Genomic DNA, 7,832 nt, shown 5'->3' on the forward strand with positions numbered 1-7,832 from the left:
TTTTATACAGATTTTTTAAACATACACACACACACTATTGATTAATCAGTCTTTATAGATTTTTGTTGTGTAAACTGTTTGTTCACCTTGAACCCCAGGTTAAAATCTCAATCAACATGCTGTAAATGATTAATGGGTCCTGGGAACAGAAAGTTGAGACATGCCTCTGATGAGTGGGTGAAACTGTGAGCTGCAAAAATCTGGATATTTCTAGTAGGTACCAGGTCCAAAGTGTTTGTGCCCATAAGCACTGCCTCATTCATTGTTGTGGGGGGTAGGGTAAGCAGTAAAGTAACTTTCCTCCATCTGGCGGTCTGTCTCAGCCAGGGATTGCCACAATCGGTCTCCTTGTTGGATTATAGCACTAGAGGTCTTTAGCAGAAAACAGCCATATTATTTAAGGGAGGACCTGAGTTCAGGTAGAATAAAATGATTAAGAGGTTGTTGCTTTGTAGTCAGAACTGAATTTCAACTCTGTTGTTACCCTCTTCCTGTGTGATGCTGGGTAAGCTATGAAATGGCTGAGTTTTTGTTTCCTCATGTATAAAATGGGGATTAATGCCTCCTGGCAGGATTGTTTTGATAATTTAATAAGAAAACATATAAACTAAATAATGCAATTCTTGACACAGATTCAGGTGCTGAATAAATGATGCTATTGACAATTTTTTTTGTTATTATTATTACTAGAAGCCCCGTGCACAAAAAGTTGTGCACTGGCGCGGGGGGCAGGCGGGGGGAGGGGGGGGGCTCAGCCCAATCTGTGCCCTCTCACAGTCTGGGACCCCTCAGGAGATAACCACCTGCTGGCTTAGGCCCCCTCCCCTGGTGGCCAATGGCACACCCAATCCCGCGTGTCTGCCCCATCTCCCCGGGTCACAGATGGCAGGACCGGATCCCGCGCTGGGGCAGGCGGCGGCTTGGGATCGCGCTGAGGTCTCTGTGGATGTTCAGGCTCCGAAAGCGTAGGTTTTCTTTCTTGGTTTTGTTTTTACTTCTTGAAATTGAAATGTGTTAAAAAAAATTTTTTTTTCTGCACCTTTTCGGGTCCCAGGGACCCTGCCATGCACCAGCTGTCCTTTCCCAGCTTGGTGCTCCTCCGAGCTTTTCACGGAGGGGCAACCTTTTAGGTTGCGGGGTGCATTGAGAGAAGCCCAGCTTTCTGAAAGCGAGTGTTTGATTTGGGGATTTGTGGTCTGGCTGAGGAGCCCCCAGGGCCCACTCAGAACAGTGGGGGCAGTCACAGTGAGTGACCAAAGAAAGCAGAGAAAAGTTAGGAGACAATAAACGGTTCAATCTCTAATTCCGCATGTTGCAGGAGCCGAGGTGCGCCCTGGATTTTCCAGGGAGAGAGTGAGCAAGTGAGTGTCCACTGCCCCTCACACAGCTGGTCACTTGGAGTGTGACTTTCGCCAGCAAGGGCGTGGACTCGGCCGCCTGAGCCTTGTTCCCGCCTTTGCAGATGCATATGTGTGTGTGTGGAGTGGGGAGAGGCAATTAGGACAAGGAGGCGGGTGCGTGCTCTGGGGGTCACGAGGTCAGCGAGGCCTAGGTGCACCAGACACGCAGGGGCCGCTGCCCAGCTGTTGGGGCCAGCAGGGAGCCGCGGTGGCCACCTGCCCCCGGGGTAGCTGGGAGCCGGCGCTGCTCTGTGGCACTCCGCTTTCCCCACCCCAGGAGGCGCTGTTTGTCAAACTTGGCCGCCTTGGCAGGAGGCGCCTGCCTGCACGTTCTCACAGGGAGAATTGTTCCCTTTGCAGTCCTTGGATCTGGGCTCAGGAACCTTAGCCTCACAGAATGATGGGGAGGGGGCAGGGGGGGTGGTGTGTGTGTGCAAAGAAAAGGGGTCTGGAACCCATCAGTGTCTGCGTTTTACCTGTGAATCCCGCCAGGCCTCCCACCTTCCAGGGCAGGAGAGAGGAGGCCGCTGGTGCTCCCCATGCATTTGGGGCGTGATGCCCAGTTACTTGCCTCTCAGTGTGAGCAGGACTCCGGCCTGGCTTGGGTTCAGTCACCACAGGTCTCCGGAGGGCCCCTTGGCCACCGTCTTGGCGCAGAGAGCGAAGGCGCCTTCCCTGGGCCTGACAAACCCACCCGAACCTGGCCTCCCCACCTTTGTGCGAAACTTCACAGGTTGGGGTGGCCCTTGCTTGCCCAGCCCACAGGCAGTGTGACCCCGCGATGCAAGGCAAAGCCCAGGAGCACTTGGGGCCTGCATCACTGACCCAGGGCGGGCAGGGTTTGCCAGTGTGTGGCTGTTCCACCTTCTCCTGCAATTCACTGCACTTTCCAGGTGCCTCCTCCTGGGATTTCCCTATTCTCAGGCTCTCCTGGCATCTACGGCCTCCTTCCCTCCAGGGCCTGAGGTCGGTCCGGCTAAGGGTTTGGGGTACTTCCTCTGGCCTCCGCCTGTGCTTGGTGCCGACTCCAACAGGCGGGAGCCAGGCTGGAGGCTGGTAGCCACGCGGTATGAGCGTGACCCCAGTGCGGAGGACATGGGGGCGGGCCGAGCCTGCAGCTCCGCACTGGCCAGAAGAGCGTGAACTGCCGGCCTTAGGCACATTGGCTCCCACCGGTTCCGAGCACTCCGAGTGGCCTGGCCACGCAGCCTGGGCCCAAAGCCACCAGCCCTTGGAGGGCCCCGCGCCTGTCCGCGCACCCCTGGCCCAGGCTTCTCCTCACAGGAAATGCACTTTATTACACTTTGGAAGGCTGGTAGGATGCTCGCAGACTCCTCGGGCTCTGCTGCAAGCAGGAAGGGGCGCCCAGGATTGGGTCCCCTGTCTCCAGTGTGTGGGCGAGGGCTCCCCGAGGAGATGGACACTGCTTGCCTTTGCCCCAGCCCCCGCCTGCACCCGTATTGCACATGGGAGTGGGCCCCGTGTCTCCAGTGGGTGGGCGAGGGCTCCAGCAATTGCCTTGCCTGAGCCTCTGACCCCAGGTCGCACATGGGGGCCTGGATGGCGGCTTGCGCTGTCCCGCTCTGCCTGCAGTATACAAATTAGCCACCATCTTTGTTGGCGGTTAATTTGCATATCTCCCTGATTAGCCAATGGGGCCAATGGGAAGCATATCAGAGGTACGGTTAATTACCCTTTTTGTCTTTTATTAGATAGGACTGTGCCTGAGAAGAAGTTGAGGACACCAGCTATCATTCCAGTTCTCCATGGCTCTTAAAACATGCCAAAAATATTGGTTCTTGTGGAAGAGAACTGTGGTGAGGGTAGAAGTCAAGCCATTTGATGCCCACCCATCCCAGAGAAGGGGTTAGAGGGAATACACCATTGGGAGAGCAGCTCAGCATTGGGGCACAGAACTGGGATTAAACTGATCCCTCAGCCCTATTCCTCCAAAGAAACCAATATACCTATATGGATCCTTTATACCAGGAGAACCCAGGAATATCAGGCCAGAGTGAATCAGCCCAGATTCCCTTCCCACTTAGACAGCATCTGCCTCCCTGCTCTCTTCTCTGTAGTGAGTGTCTATAAGTATCCACAGCAATGGTGCTCAGCCTTAGCTAGAATCGCCTGAGGAGTTTTGAAAAGTCCTTATGTCCAGGCCTCCCCTGAGAGCAATTCAACCAGGATCTCTGGGTATTAAGCCCAGACATTGGTAGTTTTGAAACTCCAAGATGATTCAAATGTGCAGTCAAGATTGACAACTACAGGGGCTCCAGACAGCCACCAAGGATGAGAATAGGGAGTTCAAAGAGAGAGGGAAAGGGCAGGATATACCATACCAAAAGCAGACCACACTCCCCCAGTCACAGATTGGCTTAGGGAGTGCTAAAAGTGGAAGAGACACATTTTGACTGTTGTTTGATATCAAAGTTTTAATATTAACAACACTACTATTTAAATACCCAAACAGTACCACCCCAGCACAACTTACAATGACAGGAATAGTATGAAATCTGGCCAAGGTATTATTAAGGGGCTCTCACAAAGGTGAGTTGGGGGAATGCTATTGATTAAAACAAAAACTGTTTTATGCTTCAATGAATTGAGTTCCTTCATTAAGTCTTTCAATTATTGCTGAATTGGTTATGTTCAATATGGAGAGCCCTGGGCAAACCAGATGCTGGTAAAGGGAAAGGGATGGGACAGGGGAAAGCCACCAAAGATGAGAATAAGCTTTTCCTGCAGTACTGTTTTGCTAAGACTTAGGGGTACTCATGAGAGCCATGCCTTGTCTTCCTCTTGCTTTATTGAATCTTAAATACAGACATAATGCTAGTGATGCCATCCAGTTACTGGGGTAGCTTCAGATGAGACAGACATCTCAGAGAGCCGGTGAGAGTGCTAGGGTGTCAATGGTCAGGAGACAGAATGATGGTGAGTAGGAGAGATAGTCTGTCCTGGTGAACTGTCTGATCTAGTGTTGCAGCAGAATGCCCTGGAGACCAATCAGCCAGCACTCCGAGGGAGGAAAGTATAAGCTTTATTTTGCAGATCTGCTAGTCCAGGGTTATTCTGGATCCAAAGTCTGAACTGAACTTGTGGGGAGACTCTGACCTATATATCTCCTCCTGTGACAGGAACCTGAGTGTCCCCGCAGCTCTGCCCAAATCAGTCTTGGCAGGGCCTTGGGGTCATGCTCCACAGCTCCACCCAAGTCAGTCAGAGTGGGGAAGACTACAGTTTTAACCAGATGCTAAAATGGGTTGCAAGCCCCCCTCCACTATATTCCTTTTCACTAGGAAGTGACGTTTAACATTGGTGAAGCTTCTTACTGGCTTTGGGAAAGCTTCCTGGCAGTCCTGAGCCAGAGAATGGCCAATGATGTGGAATGGAGAGGGGACTAGACCTTTTCACAAGATGGTTATCAGGGCAGCTGGGGGTAGATAGATCTTCACCTCCATGTATTCTTTCTGGCATGCAGGGTCTTTCTGGGTGTCCTGGCTATAGGATCAGAAAAGTCAGGAACAGAATTTTTATTCTTTTTGTTGTTGTTGTTAATCCTCATCCAAGGATATTTTTCCATTGAGTTTTAGAGAGTGTGGAAGGGAGGGGGAGAGAGAGAAACATGGATGTCAGAGAGACATATAAATTGGTTGCCTCCCACACTCCCACATGAGTACCCGATTGAGCCTGCAACCAAGGTACATGCCCTTGACCAGAATTTAACCCGGGACCCTTCAGTCCATGGGCCAATGCTCTATCCACTGACCAAAACCTGCTAGGGCCAGAATTTTTATTCTTTAAAGCTTGCTTCCCCCAACTATGGTTGAGTGTTTACTTACAACCTCTATTTTTGAAGGGTATTACTAGAAGCCACTTAAGGTTTATAAATGTGGAAAATACAAAAGTATAAAGAATAATTCACCTCTAATTCTACTACAATGAGAAAAATCATGAACAATTATATATTGCTTTATAGACTTTTTCTATTTAAATATCTATGATATATATGCTTTTACATTATTGGGATTATTCTGTACATACAGGTATTGTTTTCCTCCACTGAATTGAATGCTTATTACAACCTCTATTTTTGAGGGGTATTACTAGAAGCCATATAAGCTTTATGAATGTTGAGGTTTGTTTGGATTTTTTAATAAGGTTTTATTTTCAAATTTGAGTTATTTTAATTATACAATTTTTAGTTATAAATATAATCTCTATACAAAGTTAAAAGAACACAGGATATTATGAAATATGTAAAATAAAAAAATCTTTGTTATCCCTCATTCTTTTTTAAAAATATTTTTATTTATTCATGAGAGAGAGAGAGAGAGAGACATTGATTTGTTGTTCCATTTAGTTATGTATCCATTGGTTGCTTTTTGTGTGTGCCCTGATCTGGGATTGAACTCACAACCTTGGTGTATTGGGACAATGCTCTAATCAACAGAGCTACCTGTCCAGGGATTATCCTACCTATCATTATTCAAACCTTTTCCCAAGGGAAACACTTTTTTAAAAAATTTAAGGAACATTTCTGAAAGCACGTTTTTATTGATTTTAGAGAGAAAGGAAGGGAGAGGGAGAGAGAGATAGAAACTTCAACTTTAAACAATAGAGAATTTTTAAAAAGAAAGAAAAGAAACAACAACATTGATTGACTGCAGAAATAAATAACATAGAGACTAAAAAACAATACAAAAAAATCAATGAAACCAAGAGTTGGTTCTTTGAAAGGATAAACAAAATTGATGAACCATTAGCTAGACTCATCAAGAAACAAAGACAGAGGACCCAAATAAATAAAATCAGAAACAAAACTGGAGAAGTAACCACTGACACCACATAAATACAAAGGATTGTAAGAAAATACTATGAAGAACTATATGCCAACAAACTGGACATAGGGGACAAAATGGAAAACTTCCGAGAAAAATATAATCTCCCAAAACTGAATCAGAAGGAATCAGAAAACCTGAATAGGCCAATAACAACTGATGAAATAGGAACAGTAATAAAAAAAACTCCCACCAAAAAAAACCCAGGTCCAGATGGCTTCACAGGGAAGTTTTACCAAACATTCAAAGAACTAACACCTATACTCCTCAAACTATTTCAGAAAATCCAAGAGGAAGAAACACTTCCAAACTCTTTTTATGAGGCCAGAATTATCCTAATTCTAAAACCAGATAAAGACACTACAAAGAAAGAAAATTACAGGCCAATATCCCCAATGAACATAGATACTAAACCCCTCAACAAAATATTATCAAATCACATCCAGCAATGTATTAAAAAGATCATACACCATGATCAAGTGGGGTTTATTCCAGGGATGCAAGGCTGGTACATTATTAGCAAATCAATAAATGTGAAACATCACATAAACAAATTGAAAGACAAAAATCACATGATATATCAATAGACGCAGAAAAAGCATTCGACAAAATCCAACACCCATTTTTGATAAAATCTCTTAGCAAAGTGGTAATAAATGGACCATATCTACATGATAAAGGCCATATATGAAAAGCCTACAGCCAACATCATACTCAATGGGCAAAAACTAAAACCGTTTCCCCTAAGAACAGGAACAAGACAGGGATGCCCACTTTTACCACTGTTGTTTGATATAGTATTAGAAGTACTAGCCATAGCAATCAGACAAAAAGAAGAAATAAAAGGCATCCAAATTAGAAAAGAAGTAAAACTGTCATTATTCACAGATGACATAATATTGGTCATAGAAAACTCTAAAGACTCCATCAAAAACTACTAGACTTAATAAATGACTTCGGCAATGTAGCAGGATAAAAAATTAACACCCATAAATCTATGGCTTTTTTATACACCAATAATGAACTTACAGAAAGAGAAACTAAAAAAGAAATCCCATTTACCATTGCAACAAAAAAACTAAGATACCTACAAATAAACTTAACTAAGGAGGTAAAAGACCTGTACTTGGAAAACTACAGGACACTGAAAAAAGAGATAGAGGAAGACATAAACAAATGAAAGAATATACCGTGTTGTTGGATTGGTGGAATCAACATCATTAAAATGTCCATACTACCCAAAACAATCTACAAATTCAATGCAATCCCCATTAAAATACCAAAGGCATATTCCAAAGAACTAGAAAAAACTCTCCAAAAATTCATCTTGAATAATAAAAGATCCCAAATAGCTGCAGCAATCCTGAGAAAGAAGAACAAAGTTGGAGGGATCACAATGCCAGATATCAAGTTGTATTACAAAGCCACTGTTCTCAAAACTGTGTGGTGCTGGCATAAGAGCAGACATATAGACCAATGGAACAGAACAGAGAACCCAGAAATTGACCCAAGCCATTACCTAGTATGCTCAATTAATATTTGACAAAAGAGGCAAGAGCATACAATGGAATCAAGACAGTCTCTTCAA

This window comes from Myotis yumanensis, unplaced genomic scaffold, assembly GCF_028538775.1.
Source record: "Myotis yumanensis isolate MYYU_CA2020_CCGP unplaced genomic scaffold, mMyoYum1.0.hap1 SCAF_2, whole genome shotgun sequence".
NCBI classification, from domain to species: domain Eukaryota; kingdom Metazoa; phylum Chordata; class Mammalia; order Chiroptera; family Vespertilionidae; genus Myotis; species Myotis yumanensis.